A 16,671-nucleotide genomic window follows, 5' to 3' on the forward strand; every position below is an offset into this window, starting at 1 on the left:
ACAGAGGAAGTCCATCAATCCCAGGAAGTTAGCAGAATTCCTAGCCATCAAACTGGATAGTGGCACAGGCAGGCTCAGTACACAGGGGTTGAGTTTGCAACCACAAAGGGTCATAGTGGAGAGTCCCACTGTCAGCCTCTATTGCCCCCTCACCTCCCCATCCTCCCCACCCCTGTGCACTGCCTAAAGTTTCAGGACCTGAAGCCGTTCTCTGATCATGACACAAACTAGTGTTATGAGCTTGCATTTTTTTCATCAACTAATTAGGAGTTTCCTCATTTGTACTGAACTTCAAAGGGTCCTGCTGTCGGACACAGGGTTAGCAGTGGCGACAACTGCTCGATTTCAAATCCTCACTTGCAAATACATCTGAAACCTAATCATGGGCATGGGTGAGGTCGTGTGCCATGGTGCCCCACTTCCTTCTCCATGTAAAGCAGTGTAGGTTATTTAAAAAAACTCTTTCATAGGAATGATATAAGAACTAAGCTAATTAGTCTATATAAGTGCACAGACAAGCGCTTGGCATGCATTCATGCTAAAAATATCGTCAGCACTCAAATTCTACTTTTGAAATATGACATTGAAAACATGTAAGAGGGCCTCCCCGGGGGCACAGTGGTTGAAGCTGCCCACAGTCTCTGCAGTGCCGGTTCAATCCTGGGCCACTGGGAGAGGGTCCCACATGGCTTGCAGACCTCTCCTGCCACACCCGCTGCTCCCCTCAGCAGTGTACTTTGTCAGTCTGCCTGTTCTGCTCTCCACTCTGGCTCTGGTGAATTCTCTCACCCTCCCACGCTTCTGACTGTACCCAGTGCTTGTATAAATAAATAAATCTTAAAAAAAAATAAAAGCAAGCACATAAGATATCGAAGTCATGAAAAATGCAGTGTTCTAGCCTCTGCCACTCGGCTGCCAGCTCTCATCTTCCTGTCCCACTACCTTTCTTAAGTGCAGAGCCTGACACAGGAACTCCTCACACTCTTCTCTGAGTAAATATTTAGCTTGCTACAAGGCCCATTAATTATAAACAAGGTTCAAATTCATTCAAAGGAAATTCAGTAATTAATAAACAAAGGTTTTCTTTGAAAGTCTGCTCTGTGCTCAGTGTTCTGGGTCAGCTAGTGATCACCCCTGTCAGGCTAGTCGAGCTAGGGGATGGTGAGAGCCATTAGACTATCAGTGTAGAAGGCAGATAATGCAATGAAATGAAGTCCTTCACCATCACACTAAAATCCCACCTGAAAAGATAAAACCAATTTTTTAAATATCCAACAATGAAAATGTTGATCCTTTTTATTAAAAAAAAAAAGAAAGAAAGATAAAAAAAAAGAAAAAGCTTTGATGAGATCAAGTTAAGTGTGTAAAAGAGCAGACACCAACAATTATTGTCTTGGAAAATACAACATAATATGTGAAGTTGTTTGTCCTTCTTTGTAGTTATGTTGATTTTCTTTGTCAGGTGTAAGATCAACAGATTTCAAACACAACAACTGAAAGGCTCTATTTATTCACTGACCTCTGGGACCCATGCTTCTCCATAAAAACAGATGAGCAACTCACCTAAAATGAGAACACTTTAACATAGCAAAGTTTTGGGGGAAAGAAATTCAGTATTAGGATATTCGGGATATGATGCCCAGGCTGGGTCACCACCTATGTGCTTCTAGCTTATGGGGAAGTTCATGCGTACCACAAAGAGTTACATATTCCCCTCCCTGCTCTCAAAACCGCTTATAGTTTAGATCCATGACTTTTCACTATGGCTATTTTGCAGGAAAACATTAGCAACATTTGTTATCAATAGCAATTCCAAGCCCTATATGTCTGAAAATCTCTTTAATAATGCATTGCTTCCTAATGATTTTACCAACAAGACAGACATTGATGAATTTCAATTCAGGTCTAGAACAGCACAGTCCACGAGACAGTATTGAACACCAGGCTGGAGAATGGCTGGATTCATTAAGAGTCCAGGAGAGTCTCTCATTAGGTGAAGAATAATGGCGTTGGAAGCAATTTTTAAAGCAAATTGAGAATATCACTTCCAAAAGCAAACTTTTCTACCAAAATGGTACCCAGTTTTCTCTATTAATGATTCCACCCCAACATTAACTATCCAATGCACTGATTTATGATCACAGAAACTGTCAATTGTTACTTTCACAATAAACATTAGCTACAGAATATCATAACCACTTAAGGAAACATGATATTCCAGTGCTATAAAGTGACACCAATTGTGAAATACATCAGCAGCAAAAAGATATTAGGAAATAGATCAGTATTTTCACTACTAAACATTTTGAAAGAAAGGTAGAAGAAACACCTTCATGTGTACCAGTTTCCATTTGAAGACCCTATTAAAAACAAAACTGAAAATTTTTCCATTATACTGGTATTTTTCAGATCATTTTTCAATGATCCCGGTTACTTTTTTGAAATTGCTATTTTCTACTTATGGAAACAGCTTTACATAGTCACTCAGATGGGAAAGTTTGTGATACACCTAATCACTAAACTCACTTTCTTTTTAACAATTCACAGTAATGATGATGAAAATTATTAGTTTCAAGTCATATTTCCAGTCTCTACACAGTAATCATGTGTTGCATTTTCCTTAAGCACTAATAAGAGCTCGAGAGATAAAGAAAAGGAATTTCTGTATATTTATGCATTGTGTATCCCTGTATCAACACTTCTGAATAAAAATAATTACACATGTAAAAGCTATTATTGCATACTACATATTTACTACTTAAGCACAGTTGAGCTAAATATGCATTTTATTCCCATTATTCATTCTTTCTGGAGCCTGGCTGCTCAGTAAGTCTTTCTTTTCTTTCTCCCAGCTCTCTCCCTGCCCTATGAGATATCAAAGACAGAGGAATACCACAGAGTATAGCAAGAATACAAATGTATATCCTTTTCAGCCCAAAGCAAGGGTTGGCAACTCAATAGATTGTAAATAATTTCTACTGTTCCAAATTCCATGGAGTTCAGCTTGAACTTGCTAAGAATGAACCTCAGCAGCCGCCGTCTCTGGAACTATAACATATTTTGTAATTTAGGCCACAGTATCTTCAAGTACAGATTAAGTCTGAAAGTGAGGGTATGTATCATTAAAGTGTGTTTTTAATCCTCCTTACTCCTCACTCTTTGCAGATAAGGAATGCAAAGTGTGTCTTGTGGCACCTGTGAAAGACCTTGAGGAAACAACAATAATGTCAAGCTCTTGAATACCAACATAATGTTAAATGGACTGGGAGGAAAAGCAAATGGAGGAGGGAAGGAGACTAGAGTATGTAAGAAGAAAAAAAAACAAAAGCCTGACTCAAAATAAGGAACCCAAATGAGGACTAAAAGCTTTAAGCTGTTTTCATAATTAACACAGCTGTGCTATAATTTGATTTTTATTCTAATGATGCCATTTAGCTATGCCTTGAATATTAAAAATGAGCAAAGTATAAAATTATCGATCACTTACATCATTTCTATCTGGGATTTATTTCTTGACTTTCTTTTAAAATAGGTTTTCACTAAGTCATGCATAGTTCTAGGAGTGAAGAGAGAATGGTGAGAGGAAAACGAAATCCTTTTACACCCTAGTCCAACAGTAGTCAACATATTATAGACCCTGTGGTATTCATAAAAATTTCTGATGTGAGAACGCTACCCCAGACCAATGAAATCAGAAACTCTGTGGAGGTACCCAGGCAATGATGCTTCCATTCTTCAGGTGACTGAAATATGTAACCAGGGTGGAGTTAAAACTGCTGTCAAACAATGGTGTCATATGATGCCTGTCGGGCAAAAAAAAAGGACGTCAAGGGAGCTTCTTCCAAAAAATCTCTCATACATATCTTCATGTTTCTTTTTTTTTTCCTGGAAAATAGCTGATTGTGCCAGAAAGGGCCACCATTGGAATCAACCAGTGCCTCTGAACTCTGACCTCATGGATTCCTATGTTAGTAGAAATGCTGGCAATTGCTTCATAACATCTGAGAAATAGTGATTTCAGAAGTTTTACTGAGAATTCAGAACTAGGTGTTTTACAGTTAATGAATTACCTTTGAATACTAAACTTTCCATCTGGCTTATATGTCACTAATAGTAATTATTTTTAGAAAGGCAGATAATGAATTGAGGATTATATGAAGTACTTTAGTTCTGCATAAAGCATCCTCTGGAGCAAGTTCCCCTGCTTTTACCTTTAAGGTGTTATTGCAGATGTATTTCATCTTTTCCTGACTCCTGCTCCCCCTCCCAAGAAATGACTTTGAAATAATTTGTCTTATAAAAGCAGAGAATCACAGAAGTGAGTTCCATTTTATCTTTGGAAGACGGTGTTACTCCAAGAGGAGAAGTGGAAAGTGCAGGCAGCCCTGGAGGCAGACTCCCAGCCCTTCCTGGGAAGAGCACTGACGGTGGGACCTTGAAAAAGTGGTGTCATGTTCCCCCCTGTTAACTCATCTAGAAAATTAGGGTATAGTTCCTGTCTCATAGAGTCATTATGAAAGTAAAATGACCTTATAATACAAGTAAAAGCCTAGAACAGTCTGGGATGTGCTGAGTGCTCAGAAAGTGTGAACTCATTATTACTGCCTGGTCATTACACAGGAATTGAATGAATGGATGGATGGATCAAAGAAAGATTATTTTTTACTAATTTTTTTTTTTAGTTTTATAGGATTCTCATCGCCCCCCCCCAAAAAAAAACCACCTCATTCCTTCAAGGTCTCATTCACTTACCCCTAATGGGCACGATGGACAATTTAGAAATGGCAGGATAATCCGTGAAGGTTGAGGCACAGCAAGAAACCAGGGACACATAACAGGAAGTGCCAAAGATAAATCGCCTGCATTTCTCTGTTTTGCATGAGCCAGCCCTGCAGGTGCCTGGAATGAAGCCCAGACTTTCCCAAAGAACTGCTCAAGAAGCAAAATATTCAGTGGCTAAAACCATAGAACCCAGAGACCTTAAGAAACCAGAAAAACACTTTAACAGAAATTTGAGTCTTATTCCCAACTACTTCTTCCATGCTTAAGAAATACCCAAAAACATTACACAATTCAGAGTGTACAAATAAGATGCTGACAATATATGAAACAACTATCTTGAACCCTCTTCTCACTTCCCAACAAATAATTTCACAAGCCAAATTCATTTCATCTCATTTAATTGTGCTTGTGGGGGCACCCCTGGTGGCCTACAGGTTAAGTCTCAGCGCTATCACCTCTATGGCCTGAGTTTGATCCTCAGCCGTGGAGCTAAGCCACATGGCACAGCAGACCTCCTCTGTCTGGCCCACTGCTCCCCTCAGCAGTGTATTTCAGGAAATCCACCTGTTCTGTTCACACTCTGTCTCTCGTGAATCCTCTCACCCCCAGCACCTCTGACCTACACCTCTGACCTACACCCCAGTTTTCAAAAAAAATAAGTTATGCTTATGGCCAGGAGAACGATGAGGAAAAAAAGCAATCATTTCAAATTATCATTGACCATTCAGAGTATGTAACCAATTTAATGATGAATGTTTCCCTAAGCGGTGACAGACCTATCAAAGACCCTCACTATGAGAGCCCACAATGAGAATTAATACCAAGCACAGGGCTGGGCTCCAGGGAGCTTGGTGGCCACTGTACAACAAGCAGACTAGCCACAAAGTACATGGAGAATGGATTTCAGTTCTTATGTTCTGAAAAGTACTTCAAGGAGAAATCAATTTTCGACTCACAGTCACCCTTTTGAAATTTGCCTCCTTTGCTCTACTATTCTCACAGCCTAAGACTCCTCTGTCCCTTCTTCCCACTCCTGCTCTGACCATACAGAATTCTGTTCCCTTATTCCCTATCACTGATGTAGATGGTCCCAGTACCCCCAGGATTCATTTAGTTTTCTCTTTATTTTGCCTGTCATCAAGCCAGTTCTTTAGAATAAAAGAGAACCTAGTAGGTGACAATTTCACCAGAATTCTTTCCCTTAAGTGATTTGGAAAGCTGGGAGAGACAAGTTTTTTCAAGGATTCAGATAAACAATTGCTCTCAGAGCAATAATACAGCCTCCCAATTATTGATAAGAGTTTCATGTTTCACAATTTAACTTCAAATTTATCAATTGAATTGTTCAATAGGTTTGAATGAATATAAATCAAGTTTAATACTGATGGTCATAAGCTGAATGAATTTACTCTGTTTCAGCTTAGTATTTTAGAATTTTATTTTCCAGGAAGTTTCTTTTTTTTTTTTTTTTAAGTGGCACCTCAAACAGTCTTAAGTTTCAGATGATTGGGACATTTATATATAGTACATTCTCTCACTTGTCTTCCTGGAATTCTTCTCAATTTTGCTGTATTTTAATCTCATCAACAGTCTCCCTTCAGTTGAAATAATTTATTCAAGCCTTAACATCTTAGTTTTTCAAGTAATCCCTTACTTTTCTCTCAGCATTTTGGAAATAAGGGGTATGGGGAAGTGTGAATTTCTTATTTCTTCTCTCCTCCTCCCCCAGAGTTTATTTTAGGTGTTTTTTCTTCATTGCATCTTCAAGAATAGATGGTCTATTTGTGCTCATTAGCTAACTTCTGATTGCTTAGCAATTCCCTTAGGCTGAGTAAAGATCAGCCTTTTTTTTTTTTTTGTGCAAATCTAGTTATGCACTTTGCCTACCTGCCATCTTTTCAGTATCATGGGTCCAAGAGGACAGGAGGAAGATGCCAGTAAGGGGGTGGATCCAAAAGAAAAGCAAGAAATCATCAAGACGGGCCCTGCCCTTTTCCTCCCGACAATGTCTGGGACTACCCTATCTCCAGGTTGACGTTCCTGGTATCATAAAATTCTCAGCATGCTTCTGACCTTACAAAAGCCCAAGAGGGGCTGAAGTTTATGAACAAATCCAGGGGAATCTTAAGGACAGGGTGCAGAAAAACAGAATACAGTCTCTGAATCCCAAATAATCTGTTTTTTATCTTTCAAAGTTAAAGTTTAGTTCCATGTAGGGCCCAATTTTTCATCTTATCTAAAACAGCTCTGCTTTCACTTCAAAGCCATGCTTCCAGGCAACTTGTTACAGTTGCTTGTCTATCTGCTCCACATGTTGGATGCCTGTTGTTGGCTGCATTCAGGACAAATGATGCATCTATACACAGGCTACATTATATTATATTAATCACGACATGGGATGTTTATCCAAACACCCTTATTATTTTCCTTCTTTCCCAGTGCAATACAAATAGTTCCTTGGTACATTATTGCCAAGTAGAAATAGTTACAGTAAATACTTCCTATTATCACCATAAAATATCATTAAGTATAAGGTCATCCGGGCTGGGTAAAAGCACAAGCTCAGATATTCTCGCACTTCGAACTAGAACTCTTTCATAAGGAACTGGATGTTTTGTTTTGTTCTGCTCTGTGTTTATCCACACTGCTTCACATGGAGAAGTAGGATGCCATGGGGCAAGATTTTAACCATGCCTACGATTAGGTTTCAGAGATGTTTCAAGAATTGGAGCAGGGTTTGAAGCTCTGAGAGACATGAGCCACCTTGGAAACAGGTTCTGGAGAAAAAAGGACTCTGGGGTCCCAAGCCCGAATGACAATGTGGCCAAAGGAGAGGAGAATACTAAATTCCAGGCACAGAGCATGAGCTGGAAATGGATGCTGTGAGCCAATGGTGCTCACACAGGAGGGATGCACCCAGGAAAATAAAAAAGATGTGAAGCAGAAGTGCCCTACTAAATACAAGCTCTCTGGCAATATAGACAGCCCTGCTGAGAGATCACATGACACATAGGAAGTCCATGTTTATCTCACTTCAGAGAAGACTGCTGAGCATTCCTGGCACCAAAGGAGTTGAGAGCAAAAGTGACTGGATAAAACAGCAGATTTTTTTTTCTGAAGGTGAAAGGAGAAGAGGTTACAGAGTACTGTGAAAAATCTTTGGGTCAGAGAAGACAGTATGACTGACAGACTAATTCATGAGTTTCATATAACATCTCTCACATCTAAGGAAGCCCCAGAAAGATTGTCTTTTACTGCAGGGACTCCCAGATTGCAGAAAGCCATTCATGGACCTGATGGAGGAGTCTGAATATCACAGAGGGAGCCTAAACTTTGAGGTGAATGTGTTAATTGGAGGATTTCAGGTTTGCTCATTCAGGGAATGGTAAATGTGATTTTGTATAGGAGGGATGGTATATATTGATACTTAGTGAAGAGAGAAGAGCACCGTAATAAGGACAGACTATGTACTAAAAACTGAGGCTCCCATCCCAAGGTTCATACTCACCTAAGGACTGTATTTTCAGCTCTTGGAAGACAGGCCCTGTAGCTGAGTACTAGGCAATGGTGTAAACGTCTTCTTTATGTATAGAGAGCCCAGAAATAAAGCCACACTTATATGAACAACTAATCTTTGACAAAGAAGCAAAGAATATGCAATGGAACACAGACAGTTTGCTCAATAAATGGTGCTGGGGGGCCTCCCTGGTGGCGCAGCAGTTGAGCGTTGGGCTGCAAAGCTGCCCGCAGCCTCCGCAGCACGGTTCCATCCCCAGCCAGCCAGTGAGGGTCCCACATGGCACGCAGACCTCTCCTGCCATGCCCGCTGCTCCCCTCAGCAGTGTACTTTGTCAGTCTGCCTGTTCTGTTCCCCGCTCTGGCTCTGGTGAATTCTCTCATCCTCCCACGCTTCTGACTATACCCAGTGCTTGTATAAATAAATAAATGAATAAATCTTTAAAAAAATAAAAAATCAGTGGTGCTGGGAAAACTGGACCTCCACATGCAAAAAAAAAATGAAACTAGACCACTACCTCTCACCATGCACAAAAATCAACTCAAAATGGATAAAAGAATTGGATATAAGAATATATATAGAAGAATATATATATAGAAGAAAATAGAGGTAAAACACTAGGTAAATATATATAGAAGAATATATATAGGAAAAATATGTATAGGTAATATACACATATAAATATAAATATATATAGGCAAATATATATATAGAAGAAAATATAGGTAAAACACTGTAAGACATACATCTCAGAAACATCTTTAAAGACTCATCACCCAAAGCAGTGGTAGTGAAGGCAAAGATAAACACCTGGGATTACATCAAACTGAAAAGATTCTGCACAGCCAAAGAGACATTAACCAAAACAGGGAGACACCCCACTGATTGGGAAAAAATCTTTGTACTCTATTCAACTGATAAGGGACTGATCACAAAGATATACAAAGAACTCACACAGTTCAACAAAATAAACAATCCAGTCAAGAAATGGGCAGAAGAACTCAAAAGACATTTCTCCAAAGAGGAAATGCAAATGGACAACAGGCATATGAAAAAATGTTCAACATCCCTTATTATCAGGGAAATGCAAATCAAAACCACACTGAGATACAACTTTACACCAGTAAGAATGGCACTTATCAAAAAAAAAAAAAAACAAGCAACAACAAATGTTGGAGAGGATGTGGTGAAAAAGGAACTCTCCTACATTGCTGGTGGGAGTGCAAACTGGTCCAACCACTGCAGAAAGCTGTCTGGAGGTTCCTCAGTCTGCTAAAAATGGAGCTACCATACGATCTGGCAATTCCACTCCTAGAGATCTACCCAAAGGACACAAAAACAGTGATTCCAAAGAGCACCTGTACACCTATGTTTATTGCAGCACTATTTACAATAGGTAAAACCTGGAAACAACCCAAATGCCAAAAAAAAGATGACTAGATCAAGAAGATGTAGTATATATACACAATGGAACATTATTCAGCAATCAAAAAGATAAACTCATGTAATTCACAGCAACGTGGATGAAGCTAGAAGGAATTATGTTCAGTGAAATAAGCCAGAAGGTAAAAAAAAATATCAGATGGTTTCACTTATAACAGAAATATAGGGGAACCAAATAAGTCATCAGTGTAAAAAAAAATAGTAACAGTACAAAACACAACAAAGCAAAAACAGACAATAAACATACTGCAGGGCCGAGGAGGAGGGAGAGGGGATGAGAGGGACGGAGGGAGGAGCACAGGGGACTGTGGTGATGGTGCATGGGTGCCTTGGGGAAGGAAATTCTATGGGGACTCAATCTGAGGGATTGGGCGGAAGCAAATATTGTCTAAAAAATGTAAAAAATGATAAATGTTAAAAGAAAAAAGAAAAAAGTTTTATATTATTTTAAAAAAGCTGATGTTTCCATCAGCATGTGTTGCTGAATCCTTCATGAAAGAATTAATATCCTATTTCTACCTCCATGGAAAATTACATGAACAAGAAATAAATGTCACCTGTCTTAAGATAATGAAATATTAGGGTTCATCTTATTTAGCAGCTAATATGAATTTAATAAAAGAGTTCATAAAACTAATTTTTTTAGTTACCTGCTTAATCTAAAATATAAGCATGCAGGGAGGCAATATTATTTTTTGCAATTTAATCTGAATAAATACATTACATTAAGACATAAATGATTATAATCATAGAATCTCAAAAATACTTAAGCTTCAAATATATAAGCCAGGTAAGGATTCTTACAGAATTATAGCAGGCTAGGTCTCTTCCACATACCTTTAATATGCTAAGTTTTGAAATATATTTTTAAAATTCATCAGATCTGGCAAGAAAATGAGAAAATCTTCAGATGCCAACAGTGAAATATGCCTAGAGAGTAAACCAAGTATGGAAACCAATGGGTCCCCCAAAGCATATGCAGGATATTTGTTTTTAACCAGCTGAATGTGAAAAAACAAAGCTGTAGGTAAACAAAAGATTACAAGTCAGACAACAACCCTCCAAAACATTAGTGCCCCAAAAAGGTGACACATCATTTGAAGAGTGAACTATATAAATAAAAATAACCAGGAAGACTATGAAGAAAATTGCTAAGAAGCAAAGGCAGTGGGTAGAAAAAAAAAGTCTCATATGAGAGTTCCTAACAATAACACAAACTTCATAAGAGGTGTAGGATAGGAATTTATATCACTTTTATGACTTATAAGAAACCTCAAGTGGAGACTATTTATTAGGATAAATAGTCCAAATTGTGGTACCCTAGATGCCTGAAAGAGACAATCTCTCTGGAAAAATGACCAACTCCAGACCTCAAAGAATTCCCACCAAGGCTTAGTCATCATAAGCTCATAATAAAATGTAAAATTACAATAGAAAACGATGTTGAGACTCATAAGAAAAAAAATCAGACCTATAGGTGTTTAAATGACCAAACACACACTATAAAATTTTAATAACCAATAATTTTAAAGCAAAAGCCAGTAAAAGAATATGTCAAAGGAATAACAAAATATCTAAATTGTGAAGCAGTCAATTTGAAAAGCTATATATGAAGAAGTGAACAATATAATATTGTTGGTAACTAATGGCTAGGTTAAAGAACTTATTTGACAGAGCAGAAAAGAAAGTTAATGAACAAGAAGATGAAGATGAAAATTAATTCAGAATGTAACACAAAGATACAAAGACATGAAAAATAAGGAGCCAAAGAGGTTAGCAAACATGAAACCCACACTGTGAAGATGTAATAGACCTATTCAGATTTTCAGAAAAAATACTAAAAAGAATAAAGCAAAAACACTAATTCACACAAGAGACTCATAACTGATGGACATAAAATAAAAAACCTCTATCTAAATATCTCAAGCCAATTTCAGCCAAAAAAGTTAATGACAAAAAAAGGACATTTTATAATGATCAAGGGGACAATTCATCAACTGTACTTGATCTTAGCCAAAAGGCCAAGAAACAATGTTCTCAAATATATGAAAACAATTACCAGAGATAAAGCAAGACATTAACAACAACATACTAATAGTAGGGGATCTCCACAACATCAATGGACAGATTATACACACCATAAAGTAAATAATGAATTAACAGCCTTAAATAATATCACATGGTCTTATTAGACAGTGTCTTCCATCCCAGAAGAAATACATACTCCTTTCAAATGCACACAGAATATTCCCTAGGGCAGACCATACACTGGAACACAAAAAGTCTCAAAAAAAAAAAATGAAAATTGAAATTACATCACGCATCTATTCTAATCACAATGGTAAGAAGCTAGTAATTGACTACAAAAAGAAACCTGGTTTTTGAAGGAAAAAAAAAACAGATTTAAAAAAATTCATTTGAATAATTCTTTGTCAACAGAGAAATCAAGTGAGGTATTCAAAATACAGCAACAAGCTATCAGATCCTATAGGAGATAGCAAGAATGGTATTAAGAGGGAAATACATAGAAATGCAGGCCCATGTCAATTAAAAAAAAAACAACAACATCTTAAATAAGCAAGAACTAGAAAAAGATTAAACATCAGCACAAAAATTAAAATTAGAGAAGAAATAAATACAATAAAAACTAAAGACAGAAACGACCAATGTAGCCAACAGTTAATTCTTTGAAAGGATAAGCAAAATTGATAAACCAATAGCTAGGCTCACTAGTAAAAGAGGAAGAACACAAAAATATCAGAAATAAGAAATTACAATAGCTATTACAGCAGATACCATATAAATACAAAGATAAGAAATTACTATGAACATCGATGTGCAAACAAACTGGAGTACCTAGAATGTCAATAGACAATTTTTTAGAATCATACAACCTTTCAAATTTCAAACCAGGAGAAAATAGACAGCTTGAACAGGCTAATCACTAGTACAAAAATTTAAGAATTTATCTAAATTCTCCCGAAGAACAAAAGCACAGGACCAAATGGTTTCACTAATATAATCTACCAAATCTCCAAAGAAGATCTAATATCTATCCTTCACAAGGTCTTCAAAAAAGCTCCCAACACATTATACAAGGTCTACATCACCTTGTCACCTTGATCCCAAAACCAAACAGAGGCAGCATAAAAAAACAATACAGACATATCCCTCATGAACACAGACACAAAAATCCTCAAAAAAAATCCTGACATGTCAAAACCAGCAATATTTAAAGCACCAAAATGGTTATATTACCATTAATTTACAGCAATTTACAGATTCAATGGTGTATCTTTCAAAATCCCAAAGACATTCTTTGAGGAAATACAACAATTTTAAGCTGTATTGGAACCACAAAAGACTGAATTGCCAAAGCAATCATAAGAGTAAAGAAAAATGGAGGCATCATGTTCCCGGACTTCTTTCTAACTATACAACAAAATGAAAACAATATGGTACTGCAAAAAAATCCTTCCACACACCAACAGAAGAGAGAGCACAGAATTAAACCCACATAAATCTATCCAGTTAACTTTGACAAATGAGCCAAGATTATAGTGAAGAAAGGAAAGCCTTTGCAACAAATGGTCTTGAGAAACTTCAGCAACCATATGAAAAAAAAAAAAATAGTACTACATTATCATTTAATTCTGTATACAAAAATTAATCCAAAGTGGATTAAAATCTTGGCTATACATTACATTTTTTTAAAAGCATAGCTGATTATACTACTGGATATCAATTCAGAGATGTTTTTAGGAACAAAATTTCTATGCCAAGGGAAATAAAAGCAAAAATAAACAAGTAGGATTACAACAAACTTGGAAGTTTCTGCACCACAAAAGATACCACCATAAAACTAAAAGAAAATTTATGACCATCACAAATCTAACTACTGGTTAATTTCTAAAACATATACAAAAATCATACAACTCAACCAAGGAAAGGGGAAAAAATCATCAAAAAATGGGCAAAAGACTAAATATACAATTCAGCAAAGGTCTACCGTTCACATGAAACTATGGACATCAGTACTTACTGCAAAAGAAATGCATATCAAAAGCACAATGAGTTGTCCTTTCACCTCTGTGAAAATGGCCCATATCAAAAAGACCAGAAACAACAGATGTTGGCAAGGATGTGGGGGAAAAGAATTATCTACTGTTGGTGGGAATCTAAATCGGGTTAGCTTCTAGACGGAAAATGGTATGGAGAGTTCTCAAACTAAAAAATGAATCCAGTAATACCTCTTTATTTACCCAGAGAAAAAAAGCACAGCACAAAAAGATTTATGCACTCACATATATTATAGCTAAGTCTTAGAACCAACCTAAATGCCCATCGAAGGTGACTGGATGAACATATTCTAGTATATATGCGCAATCAACTGCTACTCACCATCTGAAAAGATGAGAATGCCCTTGGGACAAAGTGGCAAGGGCACTTTGCCCTTGAAGTGATTATGGTAAGTGAAATAAGCCGGAAAGTGATTGACAGTTACAGATCATTCCACACACTTGTAGGATATAAAACCACCAAAGAAATAAAACTGGCAAAACACAACAAGAAAGTTTAGACTCTGTGGAAACTGTAGTACTTACCAGAGAAGACAAAAAGAGGGGAGGGGAGGGGAGGTGATGAGGTATTAGCACTGGAGCTTTGGTGGTGTAAGAACGAAATACGTGCACCTATGGAGACATGAAGTTGTAATCCCAAAATCATATGATGCAAAGGACTGGTAAATCAGTGAAATTTAAGAAAAACAGATAGACTACCATTAATTACTTTGAAGGGCCCTAGTTTCTCTTGCTTGATTGTATCTATCTCTACCTTTTCCTTTAGAGGTAGCCACTATTTTTATTTTAATGTTACTGCTTTATGCTTTTTATAGTTAATTTCACATTAATTTTTATCAACACAATGTTCAGTATTGACTGTTTTCTCAATTTTGTGAAAATGAAATTCTCTATGTATTTTTCAGAAAATGCTTTCTTGCTTAATCCTCACAGACGCATGTTGTTATAGTTCATCTGTTTTCACACTGTGTCTTACCCCATTGTATTCTTCTAACTCAAATTATCCCTTGTAACTACATATGTGCCTTTGGCTTGTTTCCACTTTTGTTTTAAAGATAATGTCACTTGAACATGATGTAATGTTTCCTGATACCTGTGTTGAGTTTCACCAAGCTGTAAGAGCTGTCTTAGGGTGATTACTTAATATTTGCGGGAAATATAAAGCTACTTTCTGAAAAGGTTTTATCAACTGACACATCAAGCAATAGTATGTAAGTTCTTAATTTTTTAATTAACATTTTTTTAAACTCTTTTCTAAAACCTGGTGATTCTTCCCATAGTGTGCTAGGTCTATGTTGTATGGCCACAAATAATTCAGTTGGTATATTTCCTTGCTAGTTAACATTGAATTTTTATTAACAAATAGCCCTGCTCTCTATATATTCAATCCCCTGCATGTGCAAAGTTTTACAATATCCTTTTTGCTTGACACGTTGTAAGTACTGTGAATACATCTTCCTGTAATATTTTAAACAAGAATTTGTTTGGTTCAAAAGTTTTATGGTTCAAGGCTTCAAACCAGCTCTTGTAATGAATGCTCACTATCTTCTGAGAAAAAGAAAATCATACAATAGCACCATGCCATTTTCACCCAGTTTTAAAGTGCCTGTTTATGCCCTGCCTCTATTCCCCAGTCCGTCTTTGGCTTCATCAGCCAACAAGCCCAACAGAGCTTAACACAGAAGACACATGGTATTTGACTGCTAGTCCCAACTGTGCCTCTAAGAACCTCTGTGACTTTAGGAAAGGTCAAGAGACTTCACTTCCATTCTTTTATTGACAAATGGAGAATTAACAAAATCTCAAAGGTCACTTCCATCTGCAAAAGTCTATTCTTCTATGATATTGTGTCACTAGGTGGATGTTAGCAAAATCCATCCATGCCACGAAGGTATTTTGGGGGAGGGGAAGCTTTATGTTGCTCCTTTATGCTAGTGTTTGTGAAGTCTATGGAAGGGTGCAATCCTCGGTTTTCTAGACTTGTTATAACCTCACCCAAACATTCACGTTGCCTTCCTGACCTTGAAACATCTGAGTTTTTAACCCCTGTTCTACAGTAAATGTTCTTATCCACTGAGATGCTCATTTATCACAGTAACTACTAATTCTTTAGAGAGTGCCTGAAGGTTGACAAGTTGTTTTCATGTGCATTATTTCATCCCGTCAGTCATCCTGATGTTCATTTTGACTAGGGAGTATTTAGGGCATCTCTCCATTGTCTAAATCAAGTCATCTTCCATAATAAGCACATGCATGTATGAAAACACATACAATAATTGGTGCCAGTCCTCATGGAGAAGATCAAAGCTCAAGTCACCAGCTTCCCACTGGTGTCTTGCGCATAAAGGCAAACTACAGGGAAACGCAGTGGGATCAGGTGCTTTTCGGCAAATGTCTAGCTCTGCCCAGAACCACTCTGGAAGCCTCCTCCAGACAATATGGAGGAGCCAAGCTGAACATATGCTCACAGAGGGGGAGTCAGGAAACAACTAGGACATCAACATTCACATCTTGGCATGAGCTACTAACCCTTGCAAACATTTCCAAGTTCTCTCCATAGGGAAGAGAAAAGCAAGCCCCACATTTCAGTGAACTTAGTAACATCTCCCAAAACATACCTTTTCCAAATTCACAACTCCTGAGAGGAATCCACACATGTTATTTCCCAGTTGGCACATTCTCAAAACATTGCTTGTCTTGTGCTAATGTGTTTATTTGCTTTTAAAGGATCGTCTTGCTCACCCACAGGCAGTCAAAAAAACACAGCATTTTCATCCAGCTTGGCTGTAACCATTATCATAACCTTTACTATATCTGCTGACATTCTGTTTTTGTTCCCAGTCCAGATGT

This window comes from Talpa europaea (assembly GCF_964194135.1).
Source record: "Talpa europaea genome assembly, chromosome: 10".
Classification (NCBI taxonomy): domain Eukaryota; kingdom Metazoa; phylum Chordata; class Mammalia; order Eulipotyphla; family Talpidae; genus Talpa; species Talpa europaea.